We start from the raw sequence: 26,533 nt of genomic DNA on the forward strand, positions 1-26,533 counted from the left end.
TGTGTTGTGTCCAAGATCCTTGAAGGTCTTATTTCTCTCCAGCTTAGATCTTATCTAAATGAATGTTGTGTGTTGGCAGACAACCAGTTTGGTTTCCGACCACACCACTCAGTAGATCATGCACTCATTACCCTAACGGAATCAATAAGATCTTCGCTCGACAAGGGTGACGTATGCCTTTTGGCATCTCTCGATTTAAGCAAAGCTTTTGATTCTGTTAATCATAACTTACTCTTAGACAAACTGTGTCACTATGGCATTGACCATCCATGGTTTAAGAACTATTTAGACGCTAGAAAACAGTTTGTTAGGGGCTGTGATGAGAAACGCGACGTTCTGTCCGGCGTGCCCCAGGGCAGTGTTTTGGGCCCTATGCTCTTTAATTTATTTGTTAACGATTTGCCAACTGCTGTACCCGAGTCATGTACAATTATTCAATATGCTGATGACACCCAGATCGTGGTTTCCGGCTCACCCAAAGACGTGAATGACATGATCTCCCGCCTTCGAGCAGTCCTTCAAATATTAGCTGAATGGTTTTCTCGAAATCGGCTGGCCCTTAATGTTAGTAAATCAAAAGTAATCCTCTTTGGCTCCAAAGCAAGCTTAAGACGCATGAGTATTAAGAGCATCAATATATTTGATACCAGCATTGCGATCAGTTCATCCATCGTAAGTTTAGGCGTTACGCTCGACCAGTCTCTATCATGGGATCGACATGTTAGCACCGTTGTGGGGAAATCGATAGGCATGTTGATTCGTCTTGGTCATCTTCGCCACATTATGCCCCTAAGAACGATTGTGCTTCTTATCAATGCTTTAGTCCTCCCCCACGTTCGTTTTTGCATATCTGTCTGGGGAAGTTGCAATGCAACGCAACGGAAAAGAATAGGGAAAATCATAAAATTTGCGCGGCGTATTGCTGGCCGTGAATCACAGAGATTAGCTTGGCATGGTGATGTTGGGGCCGAGCATAATATGGCTGTGCTGAAAATTATTCGAAAAAGTCTTCTATTCCCAGAAAATACTCCAAATGCTATTTCATCGCTTTTTAAAATGAAACGATCTGAGCGAATGACGAGGCAATGTGGCAATTTGGACCTTGTCATCCCTAAAACCGAATACAAAAAAGCATCCTTATCGTATCACGGTTGTAAGATATGGAATGGGTTACCTCCACATTTACGACAATGCTCTATCGCCGAGTTTAGCAAATACCTTAAAAGTAAAGCGGATGCTGGCGAATTAAGCGGTTAGGAATGTAGCACTGCGATGCGTCTTATTCGAATGTGTATACCTATTGTGAAGTTGTGCATAAGTGTGAATTGCAAATGTTAACAATCTTGTATGATATGTGCGAGCGGTGCGAGACTGCGTTATCCGTGCTTTTGTCAGTTCCCGTCGTAATGCCCACTTGTTTGTGGTTGTCGGGTGAATCGAAAAATAATAATAATAATAATAATGTGTCCGTACAAGTTGGGGAGCCGTGGCGACGCCCCTGTTTATAGTTAACGAATTCACTCATTTAAGGTTACATGTTCACAAACAATTCTCTGTTTACGGACAGTTCATGAAGGCTCATGAACGTTCATATACATTGTACAAGTCATCATTTCTGATATTCGCGGTATTAGTCTCATGCAGTGGCACAAACGGTTGCAGGCATGTTTTATGTGTGAGGAAGGCGCCAATCTTACCGCAAGCACATTGAATCGTGATTTTTAATGACTCTTGCAACGTTAAAACTAAAATTGTGCATTTCGGACCTTGCATGACGATTGACATCATGTAAAACGTTAAGTAGGTTACTTGGTGCAATCGGAGTTTGTCGCGAATAATTCCCGATCCAATATAGAGTTATGGCGAGTCGGTTGAGCCATCAATTTACGCAAAAAGAACTGCCACATCGAATGATATGCAGTATGATATCCTCCAGGCAGATTTAGTACCTACCTACTCGAATGGCTTTGACCTGACCTTGACCTGAGGTCAATATCCTAAAGTGACTTAGCCCAACACACAAATTATATTATTCGACGCACCTGGCCACGACGAGCACGGTGGTGCCACAATCGCGGCTCTGCCACCATTAGTGGCGAAATTATTTTCCGAAAATCAAATCCTACTTCAGGACACTTGACTTGACGTTAGGACAATTACATTCATTAATCACTCAGGGGGGTGGGGGACAACATAACAGGCCCTACCAACAGCGCAATAATTCCGGGACACCGTGTACCTGATATCTGATATTTGATATGTTTATCACCTGTTTATTTTTTCATTGTTTGAGGCCATGCAATTGTATTGTATTTTACATCATCGGCACTCTTCCACTCAAGGTGGCTATTCCGAGCCCTCGTCAAAACAGTAAGCGCGTTAAAAAGACACATAAACAGTTAAACCTGCAAAAGTATAAAAGCACGCTAAAACTAAAAGCACAGCTAAAATGTTTGTATGGTCGCCTATCCATCTAGCTGACTAGGTGACTTTTAATACCTTTCTTAAAGCGCGGACCAGACATGACCTGAAGCTCCGTTCCTATAACATGTTCGTTGTACAGTTTACACGCTCGCTGCTTAAAAGTTCTTTGGCCAAGGCTGGTTCGAACACGCGGTACATGTAAATGACCGGACTGCCTAGTCTGGCGCTCGGAAACATCTCTATTGTACGATATGTCCTGTCGCAGTACCTCAGGCTCACCCCTGCTAATCACCCCGTGTAGCAGACATACGTCGTTTATGTCAATCAACGCACTGACGGGGAGCCACTCCAAATTCCTAATCACGTCGGACACATGATCATACTTCCGTCTGCCAGATATCACTCTGGCAGCAAAGTTTTGCACTTTCTGCAGTCGCTTTAAGCTCGTTTTGCTGGCACAGCCGAATACCTGACTACAATAGCGCACATGTGACATGACTAAGGCGTCCAGTATAGTCGGAAGTACACTTGGAGGAAGCACATGCCTGGCGTGCATCAGGCCGACAAGAACGCCTAAACATTTGGTGACGATATAATCAATGTGTGGTTCAAAGGTCAGTCGGCTATCAAAGATTACACCTAGATTTTTAACAGTTGACACCGGTTGCAGAGTCTCTCCTAGGAACTGCACTCGGACCGGATCCCTCTCGGCAGCCTGTAGCGCCGATCGGCCTCCGGCGACCATCATCTCGGTTTTTGCAGCGTTTATCTTCATGCCGTTCTGGAGAAAGTAGGTGGCCAGAGTGTCCAGGACACCCTCCAGTGCAGTCTGGATCTCTGGCAGCCTCTCCTTGGGTCCTGAGACGACCAGCTGGGTGTCATCGGCATACCTGGCCATCCTGACCAAACTGCCATTCACCTCGGACGGCACGTAGCAGGCGGCGCCGATGGAGGCGATGTTGTATAACATCGGTCCCAGGCAGGATCCCTGGAAGATGCCGATGTTGATGGGGAGCAGCGTCGATCTCTCCCCTCCTGGCACTTGAACACACTGCTTGTGTCCGGTGAGATAGCTCCGAAACCAGCCCGGGTCTATCTGAAGCAGTTGAAGTTGATTCAGCAGGGTTTGATGGTCCACAACATCAAACGCGCGGCTGAGATCAATCAGCGTCAGGATGCTGATGTCGCCCCTGTCTGCTGCTTCCAACAAGCTGTCGTTCACACTGACGAGTGCTGTAGCGGTGCTGTGCTTTTGTCTGAATCCATGCTGCTCCAGGCTATACAGATGGTTTCGGTTTAGATAGCCATCAACTTGACGGCAGACGACCTTTTCGACAATCTTACTGATAACAGGAACGTTGGTGATGGGTCTGAAATTTCCTACAGTGCTCAGGTCACCTTTTTTGTGCAGCGGTATGACGACTGCGGTCTTCCAGCTGTCTGGTACCGACTCCGACACGATGCTCTTGTTGATTATTTGCAGCAAGATCCGTCCAACAACGGGAAAGCTCAGCTTCAGCACCCTGATGTCGATGGCACCATCAGCGAGCGATGATTTGTCTGGCAGAGCACATGCGGAACTTTATATACTGTGGTGGTTGTAGCTACAACCCCAATTTTTAAAAGTACAACCCCAATGTCAAAACTACAACCCCAACATTGGAAAACTAAGAATCAGCCGAAAACACATGAAAATGAACAAAATATGTATCATACAGAAGCAGATAATTGAAATATATCAAGAAAGTGAAGATATCAATAAATCAGGACATCTTTTTGAATTCCAGATGCTAAAAACATTGAAAGTGCTCTGTTTAAGAACATATTATTCCGCTGAGACAGTGAGCATGATTAGATATGAAAGTTAATCACTTCACACTTCTTAAGCATACTAAGTGAATATTGAAAGTGTTCCAAAAAATGAAATGAAAGTGTGAAGCAAAAAAAAAATCATAACATTCATCATGCTTTTGCAGTGGCGGATCCAGCTCAGAGTTTTTTTTTTGGGGGGGGCAAACCATAACAATTTATCGATTCTTTCTATGCCTCGTCCATAGGCGTAATGTTAAAATTATGCCGTTTGGGGGGGGGGGCAAATGCCCATTTGCCCCCCCCCCTGGATGTACAGCCCACCGCTAAAGTAATGTAGGGTTTTACCAATCTCAACGGTTGGCTTTGACTGGCGATTGTTTAATGCGGAGTGATCGAAAAGAAGATGTCAATAGCTTAAGTTGCAGCTGCAAGGGTGACGATACATATAAGCTTCATTCAAAGTTTCATTGTAGTCTGGTTAACCGTTCCTAAGCTTCAGAAGCAGAACATACCTACGACTGAAACCGCACATTACTTCTGCTGTGGACTGTACTTTTGGGTTTTCTATGTTTTATGTTGTTGAGCGCTTGTGCGAGGAACATTAGTAAAAGCAGTTTTAGTATCATGTGACCTTTCCTCGTAAAATATTATATATTTTACGAGGAAAGGTCACATGATACTAAAACTGCTTTTGGGTTTTCTCACTAAATATTTCATACCTGTGGGCTGTGCTTATCAAATAGATAAGCATAGATGAAAAGTTTGACACAAAACAGTAAGCTTCAGAAATAAATTAACCTAACCTAAGCCTTCCCCCTATGTAGCATTCTATCACCATAATCTGACCATAATATTGCGTGTCAACGACCACAGAACGCACAATATATTTCGGGGTCTTTCGATTTGGCTGAAAATCGGTATCCAGGGCCTCCTCGATGCGCTGATTCCGAAAATATGCCTCTTTGAGGTGGTATTTTGCACCGTTAACGAGTTAAAGACCAATTAACATTTTAACGGGAAACGGCGAGGTCTTTCGATTTAGCTGAAAATCGGTGTACAGAGCCTCCTCGATGTGCTGATTCCAAAAATGTACCTCTTTGGGGTGGTATTTTGCACCGTTAACGAGTAAACGGCCAATCAACATTTTAACGGGAAACGACGGGGTCTTTCGATTTGGCTGAAAATCGGTGTACAGGGCCTCCTCGATGGGCTTATTCCGAAAAATGTACCTCTTTGGGGTGGTATTTTGCACCGTTAACAAATTAATGGCCAATTAATATGTTAACGGTAAACGGCGGGGTCTTTCGATATCTAGCTGAAAATCGGTGTACGTTCAGTGTCTCAGGGGCAGACAGACAAGCCGTTATGTGTTCCTAGCCATCGTGGCTGTGAAGAGTATGCGTTTTGTTTACGATTCGCCAAACAATGCATAATACATTTGCTCGTTGAAAAAAGATCATCTAGTTATAAATTGAAGTATTCGGTGATATGAAAAGGCTGTGGCATTTATTATTTAATTTCCTCAGGTTGAGACTATTTAGGTTCCTTTGCGGCATTGTGTTCGGTATGTTGTCCTCGTTGCAAAATATCTCATGTCTGATCAGTCACTATTCCGGTTTCTACTACCCGTTTCCGTAATAGACGTATTCCAGACGACAGTGGCATTAATATACAAAGATGGACTCGTTTTAAGTTGTTTAGTCTAAAAATAACGTATTCCTGTTTAGGTCTTCGTTGTCAATTGCCACGAGTGGCTTAAATTGTTACAGGGAAGAGCCTTGCTCCAATACCGAGTAATGTTTGTGTCAAATGTGGAAAGAAACAAGTATTCATAGGGACTGTGATTTTGGGCGTTTACCTACCGTTTCCGAATCGCCACCCACGACCGTAGTGGCGATACCCGAGTACCTACAACCAGGAACATAGCCAATGGAGGGACGACACCTGCTCCTGGTCAGCCGTCTCTCCCTGGAGATGGACCACTTTTTTTTGTAAATGAAAATGTGGGCCCCTCCCGAAAAATAGTGGGCCGAATCCGGGGACTTTTCGGATTTTGGTGGGGGTATACCCTGGGCTCCGGCAAACTACAACCCCAATGAAAAACAAAAAGTTCCACCTCTGTGGCAGAGAGTATATGATGCGTCTCAGCTCCTCCAGAGTGATCGGGGTGAGTCGCAATGCGTCAGAGTGGACGCGAGGGAGACGGGCAGCCAGAGGACGTCTCCCAGACTCCTGGAACGTCCGGATGACGGCCTGGTGTGTTTCCTCTCCCACGGTGGTGAAGTATGAGTTGAGGTCATCTGCTGACAAGTTCTCAGGCCGGGCCGGAGCGCCGCGCTTCGGCGCAATAACTGCACGTAGCTGCCGCCAGAGGCCCGATGACGGAGCTTCTTCGACTCGCCGAGAGATGTCGCTACGGTAGTCCCGTCTGATAGCGCGCTTCACTTGGGAGTTTAGAGATGCGTACCTCTCCTTGTCATCGGCAGCGATGGCTTGTCGACGTTGGATGATCAGGTCACGGGTGTCATCTGAGATCGGTGGAGGCGCTGGATTCCGTACTTTAACCATTTTCATAGGGGCATGATGATTGAGGACGGACTCAACTGCGTGGACGAATTTGTCCCACTGGATCTCACAGGAATCCGACCTGGGAACTCTCTGTACCCAGTTGATGGCGTCAAGATCTGCACGGAACTGTGTCGTATCGAGCCGCCTCCAGTCCCTCTGTGTGCGGTACACAGCTCGTGGTTGCCGGTAGCGAGGAACGCTGATTTTACCGAGCAGTTTACGATGATGTGCAGTGTAATCGCATATTTCCACGTTGCACTCTGCGAAAGGTTCATTTCTGGATCTTGAATACAGAATGATGTTGTCTAGCCTGGTCGCTGTCTCACCACGGTAGAATGTGGGCTCATGAACCAACAGTTGCATGCCAAAGCTGTTGACCAGTCGATCCAGCTGCTGAGCTCCCGCTGGATTTGTCTCGATGTCTGCATTGAAGTCACCGCCGATAATCATCAGAGATGGCATACACCGCTGAATGATTTCTGTCATCTGTCTCTCTAGCTCATCGAAGTCTCTTTCGTTTTGAGTCACAGTAGAAGCCGGTGAGCGATAGATGCAAGCAACCACAGCGGAGCGATGTTTGTCCAGTTTGATTTTGACCCAAACGGTGTCCATGTGAGAATCGTTAAGTTCAGATGTTTTCAGTAGGGTCTCGGCTTTGATGGTGTCTTTGGTCAGAATTGTCACTCCTCCGCCGCATTTCTTTCTTCCTAGTTTCCGGTCTGAGCGGTGAATCTTCTCGCTGTATCCCGGTACGGTTATCAGCCTGTTCGGTGTGGCATTCCGAAGGTTTGTCTCGGTGTAGCAGAGAATGTGTGGCTCGCTCTCAGCCACGTCAGCAATTGACCTGATTGATCAATTGATCAATTGACCTGACCCTAGGTCACTGTCACTGACATCAATCTCTGAGACTTTGGTTTTGAATGTGGGTTGCCTCTATTCTGTCTCCGTCACCGTATCCGGTGACGGTGACGTATACGGTGACAGATTATAATCTGTCAGCAATCTTTCAGTAAGTGAAGCCATGGGGATTGGGGAACATTTACCTTTTCTTTGAGGTGGCTTCATTTGACCTTACCAGTTGCACTGAACCTGGATAACATGGGTCTAGAACTCAAACAGCCTGTGTGTAAAAGATGTACCATATATAGGTATATTTTATTGGTTCGGGTAAAACCTTGAAGAAGGTGGTGAATAGTCCCTTCCGTTACTACGGTGCGGATTATATTTCATTGATAAAGGAACTTTTGAAATAGACTTTCAAATTTATTAACCTATACCTTTTCTGAAGACTCTCATGGCGTCTCTCGAAATATTTGACACCGTGAGAACTGGATGCAGCCCGCAATATATGACAGCATTAAGCATAGCCGCATGCATGGGATGTCCGTCAAGACAGCCCATATTCAGCCCAGATTCAGCCCGGATTCAGCCCAGATTCGGGACACCTCCGATCAAGCTGAAACTCGCACACAATGTAGGCCATGACATGCCCAATCCACAGTACAAGTCATTCGGTGGCACTCCCAGCCGTTTGACCTAGAGAGGTCAGCAAAGGTCACGTAGCCCAAATTTGCACAGCAGATTTTGGCCCACCCAGTAGAGCTAGAGCGCTAAAAATGGCACCAATCGACTCGCCAGCATCTATTCTTACTTTCCCAACACTCATTTGACCTCTCAAGGTCATGCGATGACCTAAGGTCATTTGTGGGCTATGTCGAAAATACATTTGCACAGCAGTTTTCGAGTAGATGGATTGACCGAATTCCAAATCAAAGCACATCATCGGGTAGCCCATAGGCCGTAGTAACTTTCCTTAAAAACCGCTTTTCGATATGTTACCCCGTTTGACCTCGGCAGGTCAAAATGTGCAAATAAACGACACTCAATACGTCGCAGCCCGGATTCAGCCCAGATTCGGGACACCTCCGATCAAGCTGAAACTCGCACACAATGTAGGCCATGACATGCCCAATCCACAGTCCAAGTCATTCGGTGGCACTCCCAGCCGTTTGACCTACAGAGGTCAGCAAAGGTCACGTGGCCCAAATTTGCACAGCAGATTGTGGCCCACCCAGTAAAGCTAGAGCGCTAAAAATGGCACCAATCGACTCGCCAGCATCTAATCTTACTTTCCCGGCACTCATTTGACCTCTCAAGGTCATGCGATGACCTAAGGTCATTTGTGGGCTATGTCGAAAATACACTTGCACAGCAGTTTTCGAGTAGATGGATTGACCGAATTCCAAATCAAAGCACATCATCTGGTAGCCCATAGGCCGTAGTAACTTTCCTTGAAAACCGCTTTTCGATATGTGACCCCGTTTGACCTCGGCAGGTCAAAATGTGCAAATAAACGACACTCAATACGTCGAAGCCCGGATTCAGCCCAGATTCGGGACACCTCTGATCAAGCTGAAACTCGCACACAATGTAGGCCATGACATGCCCAATCCACAGTCCAAGTCATTCGGTGGCACTCCCAGCCGTTTGACCTACAGAGGTCAGCAAAGGTCACGTGGCCCAAATTTGCACAGCAGATTGTGGCCCACCCAGTAGAGCTAGAGCGCTAAAATGGCACCAATCGACTCGCCAGCATCTAATCTTACTTCCCAACACTCATTTGACCTCTCAAGGTCATGCGATGACCTAAGGTCATTTGTGGGCTATGTCGAAAATACACTTGCACAGCAGTTTTCGAGTAGATGGATTGACCGAATTCCAAATCAAAGCACATCATCTGGTAGCCCATAGGCCGTAGTAACTTTCCTTAAAAACCGCTTTTCGATATGTGACCCCGTTTGACCTCGGCAGGTCAAAATGTGCAAATAAACGACACTCAATACGTCGAAGCCCGGATTCAGCCCAGATTCGGGACACCTCCGATCAAGCTGAAACTCCCACACAATGTAGGCCATGACATGCCCAATCCACAGTCCAAGTCATTCGGTGGCACTCCCAGCCGTTTGACCTAGAGAGGTCAGCAAAAGTCACGTGGCCCAAATTTGCACAGCAGATTGTTGCCCACCCAGTAGAGCTAGAGCGCTAAAAATGGCACCAATCGACTCGCCAGCATCTAATCTTACTTTCCCAACACTCATTTGACCTCTCAAGGTCATGCGATGACCTAAGGTCATTTGTGGGCTATGTCGAAAATACACTTGTACAGCAGTTTTCGAGTAGATAGATTGACCGAATTCCATATCAAAGCACATCATCGGGTAGCCCATAGGTCGTAGTAACTTTCCTTAAAAACCGCTTTTCGATATGTGACCCCGTTTGACCTCGGCAGGTCAAAATGTGCAAATAAACGACACTCAATACGTCGAAGCCCGAATTCAGCCCAGATTCGGGACACCTCCGATCAAGCTGAAACTTGCACACAATGTAGGACATGACATGCCCAATCCACAGTCCAAGTCATTCGGTGGCACTCCCAGCCGTTTGACCTACAGAGGTCAGCAAATGTCAAGTGGCCCAAATTGACACAGCAGATTGTGGCCCACCCAGTAGAGCTAGAGCGATAAAAATGGCACCAATCGACTCGCCAGCATCTAATCTTACTTTCCCAACACTCATTTGACCTTTCAAGGTCATGCGATGACCTATGGTCATTTGTGGGCTATGTCGAAAATACACTTGCACAGCAGTTTTCGAGTAGATGGATTGACCGAATTCCAAATCAAAGCACATCATCTGGTAGCCCATAGGCCGTAGTAACTTTCCTTAAAAACCGCTTTTCGATAGGTGACCCCGTTTGACCTCGGCAGGTCAAAATGTGCAAATAAACGACACTCAATACGTCGAAGCCCGGATTCAGCCTGGATTCGGGACGCCTCCGATCAAGCTGACACTCGCACACAATGTAGGCCATGACATGCCCAATCCACAGTCCAAGACATTGGGTGGCACTCCCAGCCGTTTGACCTACAGAGGTCAGCAAAGGTCACGTGGCCCAAATTTGCACAGCAGATTGTGGCCCACCCAGTAGAGCTAGAGCGCTAAAAATGGCACCAATCGACTCGCCAGCATCTAATCTTACTTTCCCGGCACTCATTTGACCTCTCAAGGTCATGCGATGACCTAAGGTCATTTGTGGGCTATGTCGAAAATACACTTGCACAGCAGTTTTCGAGTAGATGGATTGACCGAATTCCAAATCAAAGCACATCATCGGGTAGCCTATAGGCCGTAGTAACTTTCCTTGAAAACCGCTTTTCGATATGTGACCCCGTTTGACCTCGGCAAGTCAAAATGTGCAAATAAACGACTCTAAATACGTCGCAGCCCGGATTCAGCCCAGATTCGGGACACCTCCGATCAAGCTGAAACTCGCACACAATGTAGGCCATGACATGCCCAATCCATAGTCCCAGTCATTCGGTGGCACTCCCAGCCGTTTGACCTAGAAAGGTCAGCAAAGGTCACGTTGCCCAAATTTGCACAGCAGATTGTGGCCCACCCAGTAGAGCTAGAGCGCTAAAAATGGCACCAATCGACTCGCCAGCATCTAATCTTACTTTCCCAACACTCATTTGACCTCTCAAGGTCATGCGATGACCTAAGGTCATTTGTGGGCTATGTCGAAAATACACTTGCACAGCAGTTTTCGAGTAGATGGATTGACCGAATTCCAAATCAAAGCACATCATCACATCATACACGGCCCATAGGCCGTGTATTAGTAGCCCATAGGCCGTGTAAGTGTATTTTCGACATAGCCCACAAATGACCTTAAGTCATCACATGACCTTGAGATGTCAAATGAGTGTTGGGAAAGTAAGATTAGATGCTGGCGAGTCGATTGGTGCCATTTTTAGCGCTCTAGCTCTACTGGGTGGGCCACAATCTGCTGTGAAAATTTGGGCCACGTGACCTTTGCTGACCTCTGTAGGTCAAACGGCTGGGAGTGCCACCGAATGACTTGGACTGTGGATTGGGCATGTCATGGCCTACATTGTGTGCGAGTTTCAGCTTGATCGGAGGTGTCCCGAATCTGGGCTGAATCCGGGCTGCGACGTATTGAGAGTCGTTTATTTGCACATTTTGACCTGCCGAGGTCAAACGGGGTCACATATCGAAAACGGTTTTTAAGGAAAGTTACTACGGCCTATGGGCTACCCGATGATGTACTTTGATTTGGAATTCGGTCAATCCATCTACTCGAAAACTGCTGTGCAAGTGTATTTTCGACATAGCCCACAAATGACCTTAGGTCATCGCATGACCTTGAGAGGTCAAATGAGTGTTGAGAAAGTAAGATTAGATGCTGGCGAGTCGATTGGTGCCATTTTTAGCGCTCTAGCTCTACTGGGTGGGCCACAATCTGCTGTGCAAATTTGGGCCACGTGACCTTTGCTGACCTCTGTAGGTCAAACGGCTGGGAGTGCCACCGAATGACTTGGACTGTAGATTGGGCATGTCATGGCATACATTATGTGCGAGTTTCAGCTTGATCAGAGGTGTCCCGAATCTGGGCTGAATCCGGGCTGCGACGTATGGAGTGTCGTTTATTTGCACATTTTGACCTGCCGAGGTCAAACGGGGTCACATATCGAAAAGCGGTTTTTAAGGAAAGTTACTACGGCCTATGAACTACCCGATGATGTGCTTTGATTTGGAATTCGGTCAATTCATCTACTCGAAAACTGCTGTGCAAGTGTATTTTCGACATAGCCCACAAATGACCTTAGGTCATCGCATGACCTTGAGAGGTCAAATGAGTATTGGGAAAGTAAGATTAGATGCTGGCGAGTCGATTGGTGCCATTTTTAGCGCTCTAGCTCTACTGGGTGGGCCACAATCTGCTGTGCAAATTTGGGCCACGTGACCTTTGCTGACCTCTGTAGGTCAAACGGCTGAGAGTGCCACCGAATGACTTGGACTGTGGATTGGGCATGTCATGGCCTACATTGTGTGCGAGTTTTAGCTTGATCAGAGGTGTCCCGAATCTGGGCTGAATCCGGGCTGCGTCGTATTGAGTGTCGTTTATTTGCACATTTTGACCTGCCGAGGTCAAACGGGGTCACATATCGAAAACGGTTTTTAAGGAAAGTTACTACGGCCTATGGGCTACCCGATGATATGCTTTGATTTGGAATTCGGTCAATCCATCTACTCGAAAACTGCTGTGCAAGTGTATTTTCGACATACCCCACAAATGACCTTAGGTCATCGCATGACCTTGAGAGGTCAAATGAGCCTATTGGGAAAGTAAGATTAGATGCTGGCGAGTCGATTGGTGCCATTTTTAGCGCTCTAGCTCTACTGGGTGGGCCACAATCTGCTGTGCAAATTTGGGCCACGTGACCTTTGCTGACCTCTGAAGGTCAAACGGCTGGGAGTGCCACCGAATGACTTGGACTGTGGATTGGGCATGTCATGGCCTACATTGTGTGCGAGTTTCAGCTTGATCGGAGGTGTCCCGAATCTGGGCTGAATCCGGGCTGCGTCGTATTGAGTGTCGTTTATTTGCACATTTTGACCTGCCGAGGTCAAACGGGGTCACATATCGAAAACGGTTTTTAAGGAAAGTTACTACGGCCAATGGGCTACCCGATGATATGCTTTGATTTGGAATTCGGTCAATCCATCTACTCGAAAACTGCTGTGCAAGTGTATTTTCGACATACCCCACAAATGACCTTAGGTCATCGCATGACCTTGAGAGGTCAAATGAGCCTATTGGGAAAGTAAGATTAGATGCTGGCGAGTCGATTGGTGCCATTTTTAGCGCTCTAGCTCTACTGGGTGGGCCACAATCTGCTGTGCAAATTTGGGCCACTTGACCTTTGCTGACTTCTGTAGGTCAAACGGCTGGGAGTGCCACCGAATGACTTGGACTGTGGATTGGGCATGTCATGGCCTACATTGTGTGCGAGTTTCAGCTTGATCGGAGGTGTCCCGAATCGGGGCTGAATCCGGGCTGCGACGTATTGAGTGTCGTTTATTTGCACATTTTGACCTGCCGAGGTCAAACGGGGTCACATATCGAAAACGGTTTTTAAGGAAAGTTACTACGGCCTATGGGCTACCTGATGATGTGCTTTGATTTGGAATTCGGTCAATTCATCTACTCGAAAACTGCTGTGCAAGTGTATTTTCGACATAGCCCACAAATGACCTTAGGTCATCGCATGACCTTGAGAGAGGTCAAATGAGTATTGGGAAAGTAAGATTAGATGCTGGCGAGTCGATTGGTGCCATTTTTAGCGCTCTAGCTCTACTGGGTGGGCCACAATCTGCTGTGCAAATTTGGGCCACGTGACCTTTGCTGACCTCTGTAGGTCAAACGGCTGGGAGTGCCACCGAATGACTTGGACTGTGGATTGGGCTTGTCATGGCCTACATTGTGTGCGAGTTTCAGCTTGATCGGAGGTGTCCCGAATCTGGGCTGAACCCGGGCTGCGACGTATTGAGTGTCGTTTTTTGCACATTTTGACCTGCCGAGGTCAAACGGGGTCACATATCGAAAAGCGGTTTTTAAAGAAAGTTACTACGGCCTATGGGCTACCCGATGATGTGCTTTGATTTGGAATTCGGTCAATCCATCTACTCGAAAACTGCTGTGCAAGTGTATTTTCGACATAGCCCACAAATGACCTTAGGTCATCGCATGACCTTGAGAGGTCAAATGAGTGCCGGGAAAGTAAGATTTGATGCTGGCGAGTCGATTGGTGCCATTTTTAGCGTTCTAGCTCTACTGGGTGGGCCACAATCTGCTGTGCAAATTTGGGCCACGTGACCTTTGCTGACTTCTGTAGGTCAAACGGCTGGGAGTGCCACCGAATGACTTGGACTGTGGATTGGGCATGTCATGGCCTACATTGTGTGCGAGTTTCAGCTTGATCGGAGGTGTCCCGAATCTGGGCTGAATCCGGGCTGCGACGTATTGAGTGTCGTTTATTTGCACATTTTGACCTGCCGAGGTCAAACGGGGTCACATATCGAAAACGGTTTTTTAAGGAAAGTTACTACGGCCTATGGGCTACCTGATGATGTGCTTTGATTTGGAATTCGGTCAATCCATCTACTCGAAAACTGCTGTGCAAGTGTATTTTCGACATAGCCCACAAATGACCTTAGGTCATCGCATGACCTTGAGAGGTCAAATGAGTGCTGGGAAAGTAAGATTAGATGCTGGCGAGTCGATTGGTGCCATTTTTAGCGCTCTAGCTCTACTGGGTGGGCCACAATCTGCTGTGCAAATTTGGGCCACGTGACCTTTGCTGACCTCTGTAGGTCAAACGGCTGGGAGTGCCACCGAATGACTTGGACTGGGGATTGGGCATGTCATGGCCTACATTGTGTGCGAGTTTCAGCTTGATCGGAGGTGTCCCGAATCTTGGCTGAATCCGGGCTGCGACGTATTGAGTGTCGTTTATTTGCACATTTTGACCTGCCGAGGTCAAACGGGGTCACATATCGAAAATCGGTTTTTAAGGAAAGTTACTACGGCCTATGGGCTACCCGATGTACTTTGATTTGGAATTCGGTCAATCCATCTACTCGAAAACTGCTGTGCAAATGTATTTTCGACATAGCCCACAAATGACCTTAGGTCATCGCATGACCTTGAGAGGTCAAATGAGTATTGGGAAAGTAAGATTAGATGCTGGCGAGTCGATTGGTGCCATTTTTAGCGCTCTAGCTCTACTGGGTGGGCCACAATCTGCTGTGCAAATTTGGGCCACGTGACCTTTGCTGACCTCTGTAGGTCAAACGGCTGAGAGTGCCACCGAATGACTTGGACTGTGGATTTGGCATGTCATGGCCTACATTGTGTGCGAGTTTCAGCTTGATCGGAGGTGTCCCGAATCTGGGCTGAATCCGGGCTGCGACATATTGAGTGTCGTTTATTTGCACATTTTGACCTGCCGAGGCCAAACGGGGTCACATATCGAAAAGCGGTTTTTAAGGAAAGTTACTACGGCCTATGGGCTACCCGATGATGTGCTTTGATTTGGAATTCGGTCAATCCATCTACTCGAAAACTGCTGTGCAAGTGTATTTTCGACATAGCCCACAAATGACCTTAGGTCATCGCATGACCTTGAGAGGTCAAATGAGTATTGGGAAAGTAAGATTAGATGCTGGCGAGTCGATTGGTGCCATTTTTAGCGCTCTAGCTCTACTGGGTGGGCCACAATCTGCTGTGCAAATTTGGGCCACGTGACCTTTGCTGACCTCTGTAGGTCAAACGGCTGAGAGTGCCACCGAATGACTTGGACTGTGGATTTGGCATGTCATGGCCTACATTGTGTGCGAGTTTCAGCTTGATCGGAGGTGTCCCGAATCTGGGCTGAATCCGGGCTGCGACATATTGAGTGTCGTTTATTTGCACATTTTGACCTGCCGAGGCCAAACGGGGTCACATATCGAAAAGCGGTTTTTAAGGAAAGTTACTACGGCCTATGGGCTACCCGATGATGTGCTTTGATTTGGAATTCGGTCAATCCATCTACTCGAAAACTGCTGTGCAAGTGTATTTTCGACATAGCCCACAAATGACCTTAGGTCATCGCATGACCTTGAGAGGTCAAATGAGTGCCGGGAAAGTAAGATTAGATGCTGGCGAGTCGATTGGTGCCATTTTTAGCGCTCTAGCTCTACTGGGTGGGCCACAATCTGCTGTGCAAATTTGGGCCACGTGACCTTTGCTGACTTCTGTAGGTCAAACGGCTGGGAGTGCCACCGAATGACTTGGACTGTGGATTGGGCATGTCATGGCCTACATTGTGTGCGAGTTTCAGCTTGATCGGAGGTGTCCCGAATCTGGGCTGAATCCGGGCTGCGACGTATTGAGTGTCGTTTATTTGCACATTTTGACCTGCCGAGGTCAAACGGGGTCACATATCGAAAACGGTTTTTAAGGAAAGTTACTACGGCCTATGGGCTACCTGATGATGTGCTTTGATTTGGAATTCGGTCAATTCATCTACTCGAAAACTGCTGTGCAAGTGTATTTTCGACATAGCCCACAAATGACCTTAGGTCATCGCATGACCTTGAGAGGTCAAATGAGTGCTTGGAAAGTAAGATTAGATGCTGGCGAGTCGATTGGTGCCATTTTTAGCGCTCTAGCTCTACTGGGTGGGCCACAATCTGCTGTGCAAATTTGGGCCACGTGACCTTTGCTGACCTCTGTAGGTCAAACGGCTGGGAGTGCCACCGAATGACTTGGACTGTGGATTGGGCATGTCATGGCCTACATTGTGTGCGAGTTTCAGCTTGATCAGAGGTGTCCCGAATCTGGGCTGAATCCGGGCTGAATCTGGGCTGAATATGGGCTGTCTTGATCAACATCATGCATGGGGTGTGCTGCCCAAGTGTCCGCAATCCAAGTTTACCTAGAAAACGATCTAGACTAGTGTGTCCCGGTCATAGTTATGCAATGTGCATGGTGTGCATAGGCATTAACAATTCATTCATTATCGGTCGATGGTCATTTGGCATTTTATGACGCATGAGAATGTCGCTGTCTCATCAGCTGTTGGCGGCTGCTCACCACAAAACATAAGAAAAGAACGCATTGGTGAATGGTGGCCCGATGAGTCATGGTACTGTCTTTTAAAATAAATTAGATATGCGATTTCCCTCAATGTTTTGCGTTTGAATCTAGGTTTGTTCGCGCCGTGACCACTCTCGGTCCCTCTCGCGAACATAAGACGCCGCCAATATTTTCGGTCGGAGCGCGCGCCGACTGCTGGCGGCTGGGGGCGGGTCCCGACGCGACGGCAGTTTTGGCGCGTCGATGGTGAGGTGGGGTGCGGAGCGGCCAGTGGGGACAGTTGACACAGCTCTGTCCTGCTGTAGCGCGTCCACTGCCGCTGTACGTCGGCTGTACGCTTACTGTGCACTCAGGGAAACCGACCTACCTCGGTGGAACCTGCTCTCTCGGAGTGGCGGTGCTTTGAGTGCGCGCTCAGCCGACAGACCATTCCAGTGAAAGTGACTTCTTGTCCAAGCTAGTGGGACAACTGACGGAGGTTTGGTCCTGGTGACAGGTAATCGTGCTCTCACTGACCGGTGGCCTGTGCTTTAGTGACCTGGGACCGGTGGTCTGCTGACCTGTGACTCGTGTGACCCGTAACTCGTGGCCGTGACCCGTGACCCGTGACGCGTGGTGTGCTCCCCCTCTGACCTGTGACCGGTCTCGCACCGCGCCGCGTTCGGTGTGCCCAGCTGTCATCTCGCCGCGTCTCCACCGGTGCTCCCTGCTATCGAGCGTGTTTCGTCGTGGCTGGCCCCCAGCCAAGGTCGTTCGTTGGCCCCGCCGGCGACCAAGGTAAGCAGCCCCCCCCCCCCCCCCTGTCGGGAGGGATGAGGGTTTCGCGTGACCGTCACGTCACAGTGGTATAACCGTTACTGTCACTTATAGCTTAGGTTACTGTCACTCGAAAATCGCACCCCTTCTCTTCTCTTTTCGCTTCTTCTATTGGTCTCCCGTCTCTCTATATGCTTTCGCCTTACCTACCTACCCCCTGCGAGGTATTTTTACAATTTCTCCCCGGCCTGATAACTGGGAGTTTCTGGTTTGTCGGCGACGGGTGCCCACTTCTTCCACCCTCCCCTTCCTCAGCCCAGCGATCATGCCTTCCCATAAGATGCGCGGTCTACCGTGCCGGATTATTTATAGATCACTCTGCTGATCAGTAACCCGTTGGCCGGCGCACGTTGACACATAACGGAGCAGGGGACTGTATAGTATTTATAGCCTGCGACATGCTAGTTGACAAAATATTTGAGTAACGCTTTCTAGTTGTTTCTCCGCACACTTAACCACTCCTGCCGATCTTCCATTCGCCCAAAAGGCAATTCGTGAAAACTCCCAACAATTTTGCGATCCCTCAAGAGACAAGACACATCCATGACACATCTCTTCCAACAGCAAGACACCCTTTTCATCCAATAGCACATCCCATGGCTTACTTAGAACCCGGCGTCACTCGTCCCTCGGCCTGGCGTCTTGTCAGTTGTGAGTTGAAGTTGGCCCCGTTGTGGCGCCAAAAAACGAACGTCGCGCGCTGCGTAGTGAGCTGGCCTTGCGCTGCCGGACGTGGGGGAGGGGAGGGGGAGGGGGCGACTGAATTCTTTGTGTACCGAGTTCCCGCGTGGCGAAGCGGGTTGTTTCGGCTAATCCCCTCCCCTGCTTGCGATTTCATCGGTCTGCTACGCATGATCCTGCAAGAATGACGTGCTTTGTAGGACCGGCCACGCCGGTGGTCGGTGGACGGTGGATTGTGGACGGTGGACGGTAGATGGTAGACGGTGGACGGTGGCGTATGTGGCTAATGGTAAGCGCCGCAAAAGAGGCACTGACCTGGCCCGTTTTTCGGCGCCTCGCCCAATGTGAGAACGCTGATACCGCAATGTCCTGCTCCCGTTTGGATTTGTCGACGCAGAACGATTAACAACATCAGGTGGGAGCGATAGATGCACAGTGATGCAAATGGGGTTCACGAGTGGCCATAAATACCGAAAAGGCCCAAATTACAAGTTCACCTAATCGAATAAATCGTAATATGGCCAGTCAGGCAAATGTTTGGGGTGTCTGAAAAAAACATGATTTTCATGTTTTTGTCAAAACCGGCCTCGTGTATGATTGTCAGAAGTTGTAACATTTTCTATGTCGTAAAATGACTGTCAGATACTCGCAACTTCAAACGCCGTTAGCGTGCGTCCATTTCATACAAATGACAAAAATTATACATGGCAATAATCCCCAAGGTCTGCTGCTTCTAATGCAGTGTCACAAATAGCCGTATCTCTTTTGGTTTGGCGTTGATCTAACTATTTGTCATCATGTTCCAATCGCAGTTTTTTACTAAGAAATATTTGCTTTCGTTTCACCTAGAGCAGTTTACACAGTGTGTGCCCGTTAGTGCACCATACCATAGCATTCCCTAATCATTTCTGAGCCGCACTGTGAAAGAATGAAGGCGCTAGCACAGGGCTGACCGGCGCTACTAAAGTTTTCGTCCGTTGCGGTCGGGTGCTGCGGCGCGGTTGGCAGCCCGGGCGACCGCGCCGCGGGCGGACGGCCTCAGCGGGGGTTCGTCGGTGCATCCCTCTGCTGTTCCTAAACAAAGTGTCCTAGCGCCTCGTGACAAAAACCAACGGATTGCTCTTGACAAGATCTCGCGAGTGAGCATATTACTTTTGACTTAAGGTCAATATTTGACCTACTTATAGCAGTTCAAAGTTAAACGTCTGTCGAAATTGCGATCCGCGATGAAAGCAATCCGCCCCGACCGCGACACCCGACCGCGCCGTACAAAAACTTCAATAGCGCCGGTCTGCCCTGTGCTAGCGCCTTAATTTTTCACGGTGTGACTCAGAAATGGTTAGGGAATGATATTGTATGATGCACTAAGGGGCACAAACTGTGTAAACTGCTGTAGGTGAAACGAAAGCAAATATTTCTTAGTAAAAAACTGCGCTTGCAACATGATGACAAATGACTAGATCACCGCCAAACTAAAAAAGATGGGGCTTTTTGTGACCCGGCATGAGAAGCAGCAGGCTTCAGAAATCATTGCCATGTATAATTTTTGTCATTTATATGAAATGAACGCACGCTAGCGGCGTTTGAAGTTGCGAGTATCTGACAGTCATTTTACGACATAGAAAATGTCACGACTTCTAACAATCATACACGAGGCCGGTTTTGACAAAAATATGAAAACTATGTGATTTCAGATGCGCCAAACATTTCTTTGACTAGCCATATAGCGATTTACTCGGTTTGGTAAACTTGACTTTTTGGTATTTATGGCCACTCGTGAACCCCATTTGCATCACTGTCACTGTGAGATGGGACTGGAGGGAACGGAATGGAACGACAACGGGTGGTGTGCTTCTCTTCCGGCCCGGACTTTCGATAAACAAATCATGAATAGAGTTCAGCGTTGATCCCCATTCTCCGGCTGAGACTGGCCACTTGGCTCCGTGGCGAACCTATTAGCACGTCGTTGGTTTCACTCACCCCCATCTCCTTCCCGATTAGTTCCTCGTCTGGCTAGTTTTCCGTCATCTACGTGACCAAACACGGGTGGCGGCGAGCCTCTGTTGTGACCCGCCCCTCCGCCCTCGTCCCTCCCCGCCCGTGACCTTGAGTATCGTCTGGCGGGGAGGGGGCAGGGGGAGGGGTGATACCACACGGCTCCGCACGGCATAGCCAATATGCTGAATCACCGTTGTGTTCGGCGAGGTCGTACGGTAGAATTCCAACGGGCGGTGATTTAAAGGCCATGAAAATGAGCATCGCTTGTAGCTGCATGATTACAAGCTTCTAAGGTAAACTCAATGACTCGACGATCATCTAGTGGACTCAATGACATATTTCAGGCGCGGCATGCAGGAGTACATTTCCTTGTGAAGTAGTTTTCGCTCCGAGGCGGGTTCTTTAGTGAGGTGTATAGCGCCAAAATACAGCTAACGAGGGTCACTGTGTATAGCGGCCTTGTTGTGATCCTTGCTCGCTAAGTGCGATCATAGATATCTTTATCAAGATATCTTTATCAAGATCTTTCCTCCAAAAAGGAAAACTCGGATTTGGCCCACTATTTTTGGGGGTATGGTACAGCTGTTTTTATTTATCTTTATTTTATTCTATTTAATTTCTCGCCTTTGGGGTAGACCATGACAGCCGTGGCCACTCCCTTGGCTACATCCCTAGATTGAACGAAGAAGCAAATTGAAGAAGCAGCTTTGACCATAGGCGCAAACATAATATGGAACAGACTACATTTTTATGCAGTATGTTATGAAGTCAACATTGCATGCTTTATATAGGCAATCTAATCTTCACCAATCCATTTTGTTAAGCACTTATCTACTTTTATAGTTTCAATTGATTGGTCAATGCTCGTATACATAATTATCAGCATTCAAATATATGATGCTGAGACATGTTCAATCTCTGACCAACTCCCTATATACAAAAGAAATAATTGTAGCATTATGCATAGGGTCATAACTTACTGATCACTTTCTGTCAACAGCCTGCAAGCAGCATTGCGATCTTCCCTCCGCAGTGACGGAGACCTCTGTCATGTGCGCATGGTGTGTTGTGTTGTGTTGGCATTCAAGAAATTTCAACAGCTAAGAAGGAAAAACAAAACATTTCTTTCAATACCTGCATGTTTGCTATAATAGCAAGCTAGGATGCGATGAGTATAAAAGTATACAAAAATCCCAATCAATAGGTTCAGAATGGAATAGGTTGTGAGGTGTTAGGTACTGTAGTAGGCTGGTTGAAAGGTTTGTATGTTGTAGACATCTGGCATGGGGGTTTTAGATTGGTATTAAGGGTATTACAAACTTTTTAGGAAAGTAGGTAAGGTTAGGTCAGGAATGTTGGTTATTTTCTTTCAAATTTCACACTTGTTCACTTTAATTGTATTCTAAATTGACACAAATTTTTTAAAAGTTATGGTGAAAATATGTTCCTTTCCTATGTGAATTGTGATGTTAGTATTTGAATTTTATATGCAGGAAGTCAAACATACTTACATTGACTATCATACCACCAACTACAAAATACCCAATCAGAGACACTTTTGTTATTGTATGAGCCGCGTCATATTTGAAAGCAAATATATTTGCTGCCAAATTTCCCCCTTCATTGGCATGAAGTAAATCCTTCATTACGTCACAGATCCGATCTAAATGACGTCACGATGAAATACAAAAGTCGCAATATTTCAAAAAGTATACAATGAAAACGCGTAAAAACTTGCAGAATTCGTCACAGTGCCCTAAGTAACATTTCCGAATCCTAAACGGGATTTTTTCGAAGGTGGGATAGTCCCTTTAACTGTTGACGCCTCTTTGTGAACCGGTTCTAGCGGCAAATCCGCAAGGCCGCTGCATTTTGGACTCCTGCGTTGCAGTTCGTGTTAGCCGCCTGCGTGGTGTTTGGGTTGATATTAGTGTTGTTGTGTGAGACGGTTGAGCAGCTTTGGAAGCTGAAAGAAAATGTGACAAACAGCTAAGCCGCCATGTAAGCATGTGAAGAATTACAGTTATATATAAGACGACTTACAACAGTTAGGCCTTTTTGTCAAATCATATTCAATAACAAGAGTTGAAGACAGAACTGGCTCCCGGAATGAGTCCCCACATTCCTTTGAAATTTTGGTGAATGTGGGGGTATATGAACTCTCCGCGCTGCCGCATGTCGAGGTCTTAAACATAAGGTCTTTTCTGCAGGCCTATTACTTCCAGCTAGTCCCCCTTTCCTCCCCTCAATGACGTCAGACGTGACGTGGTCGGGTTGACGCCAGTTTCTGAGACGGTCACGGGATGTGGGCGGCCAGCCAGCCATGTTTGGTCACACAGGGGGTGTCTCCGCCATTTCCCGGCTGTGTGGCGTCGCACGGGCCAGCCCACCGCCTGTCTGCACTAATGTGACGTGCTCTCGTCTCTCAGAGCAGCCCCGGCCCCCTCCTGCGGACAGACCACCCCTCCCGGCGCGCTCGGCTGTGTCTGGTGGCGACTGGCCCGGGTCCCGTGCCGGCCCCAGCCCAGTGCGACAGTGCGCAGTGGTGTTTGACGTCACACTGACATAGTGTGCCCGGTCGGGCGGCAGCTGGTATGCCCGGCCGTGCCAGCTCGCCACCGCTGCCAGCCTGGCGGCGCGGCGGCCACCTCCGCTCAGCCGCCGCCGCCGGGCCAGGTCGGCACGATTGGTGCCGGATCGGGGTCCTCAGCCGACGCCCCGGGCTGTGTGCAGAGGCCGAGCCAACGCCGCTCCATGGCCCGGGCGTCTTGATTACGGAGCGCTCCGACGCAGCGTCGCCGGCGACTGTTTGGTCTCAGAGGCCCGGCCGGGTGGGCACTCGGCGGCGTAGGCTGGTGGTCTGCGTGGCGGTGCAGGCGCGACCACCGCACTCCTCCCATACTCTACGTACCCTCTAGTACTCTTCCCACTCCCCTCGATAGGCCCCTCGTATGGATTTTCTGACACAGCGCCTGTGTATGTAGCGCCTCCCTGGCTCGGACAGCCAGCCGGCCACTCCGCCGCCGCCGCGCTCCGTTCGCACACTAGCTGGAGAAAAAAGTCGTCGGGGCCGCTAACTGCGTAGTACGCGCGAGGGACCGTGTGTGGCGGCCGACCGCGTCCGCACAGCCGCCCCGCGTCACCGCCGGCGCCGCCGCCGGCTGAGTCAGAGCTGACCCCCGGCCGCCCGGTGGTGATTAGAGCCCCTTTTCTGCGACGCCGGTGGGGCCCGCTCAGGGAGAAAACCCGAGAGAAAGGTGCAGGCCAGCACACCGTTGAAGTGGACCATGTTTTAGCTTGTCGAGTTGGCGCTTCCTTTGTGCACGGAGAAAGGCTCGGCAATTGTCTGTGATAATACCGTTTGGAGCGCCGTGCATATTTTTAGCTAGAAAACCAGCATAATTTTTATTTCAATAAGATAGATGGAGACTCGCTGTTTTTCTGTAACAGCTGCTCGGATCCAAGCTCGATTCTAAGCTTCTAAGCTTGGTTCTGGGTTTTTATTATCTTACAGCTCAGCTGCCTAAGCTGCTGGTCGTTATCCCTATGCATAAATGTTGTACAGGTTGCTGGCAATGGCGAATTCAGTCGCATTACTGGCATGGTTCTGGAGCACAGTGTGAACTATGAAGTGTTTACGGCTGTGTCGGCGCCTGTACCGGCCACTGTCCTATAAACTCTCGAAAAATCGTGCGGAATGTTGATAAACATTAGCTGTATTTGGCAAGTGTTTGCTAAGATTTGAAATGTCTAATGCACAATTATCGAGCAGTCCTGGTGCCCATGTCTGGTCGCTTGGACTGAGTTATGGTTTGATGATTCTTTCTTCCAATATCAGGAATAACTGGAAGAAATGAAACAAACTGACATGCAGTATCATGCCTCGTCCTTGCCTCCACGTGGACAATGTAGTGCCTCAATGCTGGTGGCCCCTCAATCAGGCCCAGTCCCCCTATTTCCTTTCACCCAGTTCGGCCTCCGGCTGACTGGCTTCTGCTGGCTGTCAGAGTCCCGACCTGGCTGCGGGGCCATGTTTTGGGGCCGGTGCCCGCTCTGGGGCAGTGCGCCGTTGGATTGGTGGGGCTCCTCTCCTCTGGGAGTCGATGGCGACCAGCGTGACTGCCAATTTCGGCCCCGGGAGGGACGGGAGGGGGGACGGGGGGCAGACAGTGGACGCCGCGTCCAGCTGGCACGGTTCGGGAGTAGAGCCACCGGCTCTGACTCAGCCCGCGGCGAACATCCCGGGTCACCGGGTCAAACAGAGTCAGAGTCATCGTGGGGGGGGGGGGGGGCGGATCGGTGCGGCGCGATCGGCGAACTTCCACCGACCACGCGCTATACCGGATAGTTTCCACCGACCACGCGCTATACCGGATAGTTTCCACCGACCACGCGGTATACCGGATAGTTTCCACCGACCACGCGCTATACCGGATAGTTTCCACCGACCACGCGCTATACCGGATAGTTTCTACCGACCACGCGCTATACCGGATAGTTTCCACTGACCACGCGGTATACCGGATAGTTTCCACTGACCACGCGGTATACCGGATAGTTTCCACCGACCACGCGGTATACCGGATAGTTTCCACCGACCACGCGCTATACCGGATAGTTTCCACCGACCACGCGGTATACCGGATAGTTTCCACCGACCACGCGGTATATCGGATAGACCGGATGGCGAGACTCTGCCTGAGGCATCAATACGTTAATGGAGCGAGTGGGCAGGGTGAATGACGCCATACATACCTCGGTTTCAAGTTTAATCCAAAGGATTTATTCGGTAATGGCCGTGACTTTACTGAATTAGAAGATTTGGTGCGGTGCGATGGGGATCTCACTCGGTTTGGTTGATTGATTTGCTGTACGAAGCCTGCCGCAGGAAACACGAGATTTTCGATTTGTATTGTGCTGGACGTCACTCCTATTGTATTAAGTTCGCCTTGCTTACTAATGTGAGTTTGTTTATTTAGTTTTTATCGTTTCTCTCAATGCAAACAGTTCAGCTAGCCAGGTACCTACTCCGCCACGGTTTGGGGATGGGGGGGGGGGGATTGCAACCTCAAAATCCACACCTTTATGCATTAGACTGCATTACGGAAGTAAAATCGTAAGGAAGTCGGACCCCTGCGACCACCCATCCCCCAAAAAACATCACCTGATTTGACTTCACCTTGCGAATGACCTGCGAATGAAAGATAATTATAGGCTAGCAAATAATTTGCTTAGTTCCTCTTATAACATTATCACATTTTTCGGTCTCTATGATGCTGGCGCCTGGTGTTGTTTGCGCCGCCGCTAGTCCGCGGTGTGTATAGGATACTTGTTTGTACGACAGCTGGCGACAAGCCATTGTCCGTGATCTCGATGACTCAGTAAATATTTAAATTCTATCAAATTGAATGCGAGGTGCTAATACGCCAACGGGGCAATACGTGGCATTCTATAGAGCGGCTGGAGTGCAAAGATGCCGGCTGTTATTCTGCTATATGTCCGTATTATAGCACCTATAGACTAAAGAGTGGAACAGGATTGTACGGGATAAGATGATCTCTGAAGAGCGGCGATTATTTGCGATGTATAATGTGCGGAATTAGCAATAACCCTGCGGCGAACATGCTTTCCTTACCTTTATAATATTAATGCTCACAGAGCCGCGACAAGTCAGTGTATCTGCATATTCGATTGATGTCAACGCGTTCCTTTCCGAAGGATGTTGCC

The 26,533-nt window shown here is 48.5% G+C and overlaps 1 protein-coding gene across 1 annotated transcript in view; it reads left to right on the forward strand.

Annotated features, from left to right (window-relative positions):
* The first annotated feature begins 17,536 nt into the window (after positions 1 to 17,536).
* The window catches only part of LOC122392510 (receptor-type guanylate cyclase gcy-5-like), an 88,862-nt gene continuing 79,865 nt past the window's right edge, over positions 17,537 to 26,533 (forward strand). Inside the window, exon 1 of the mRNA XM_043387436.1 lies at positions 17,537 to 18,088. The gene's annotated coding sequence lies outside the window, so the exon portion shown is untranslated. The remainder of the gene's footprint in view (positions 18,089 to 26,533) is intronic.

Source organism: Amphibalanus amphitrite, unplaced genomic scaffold (genome assembly GCF_019059575.1).
Source record: "Amphibalanus amphitrite isolate SeventyFive unplaced genomic scaffold, NRLGWU_Aamphi_draft 000489F_arrow, whole genome shotgun sequence".
Lineage (NCBI taxonomy): Eukaryota > Metazoa > Arthropoda > Thecostraca > Balanomorpha > Balanidae > Amphibalanus > Amphibalanus amphitrite.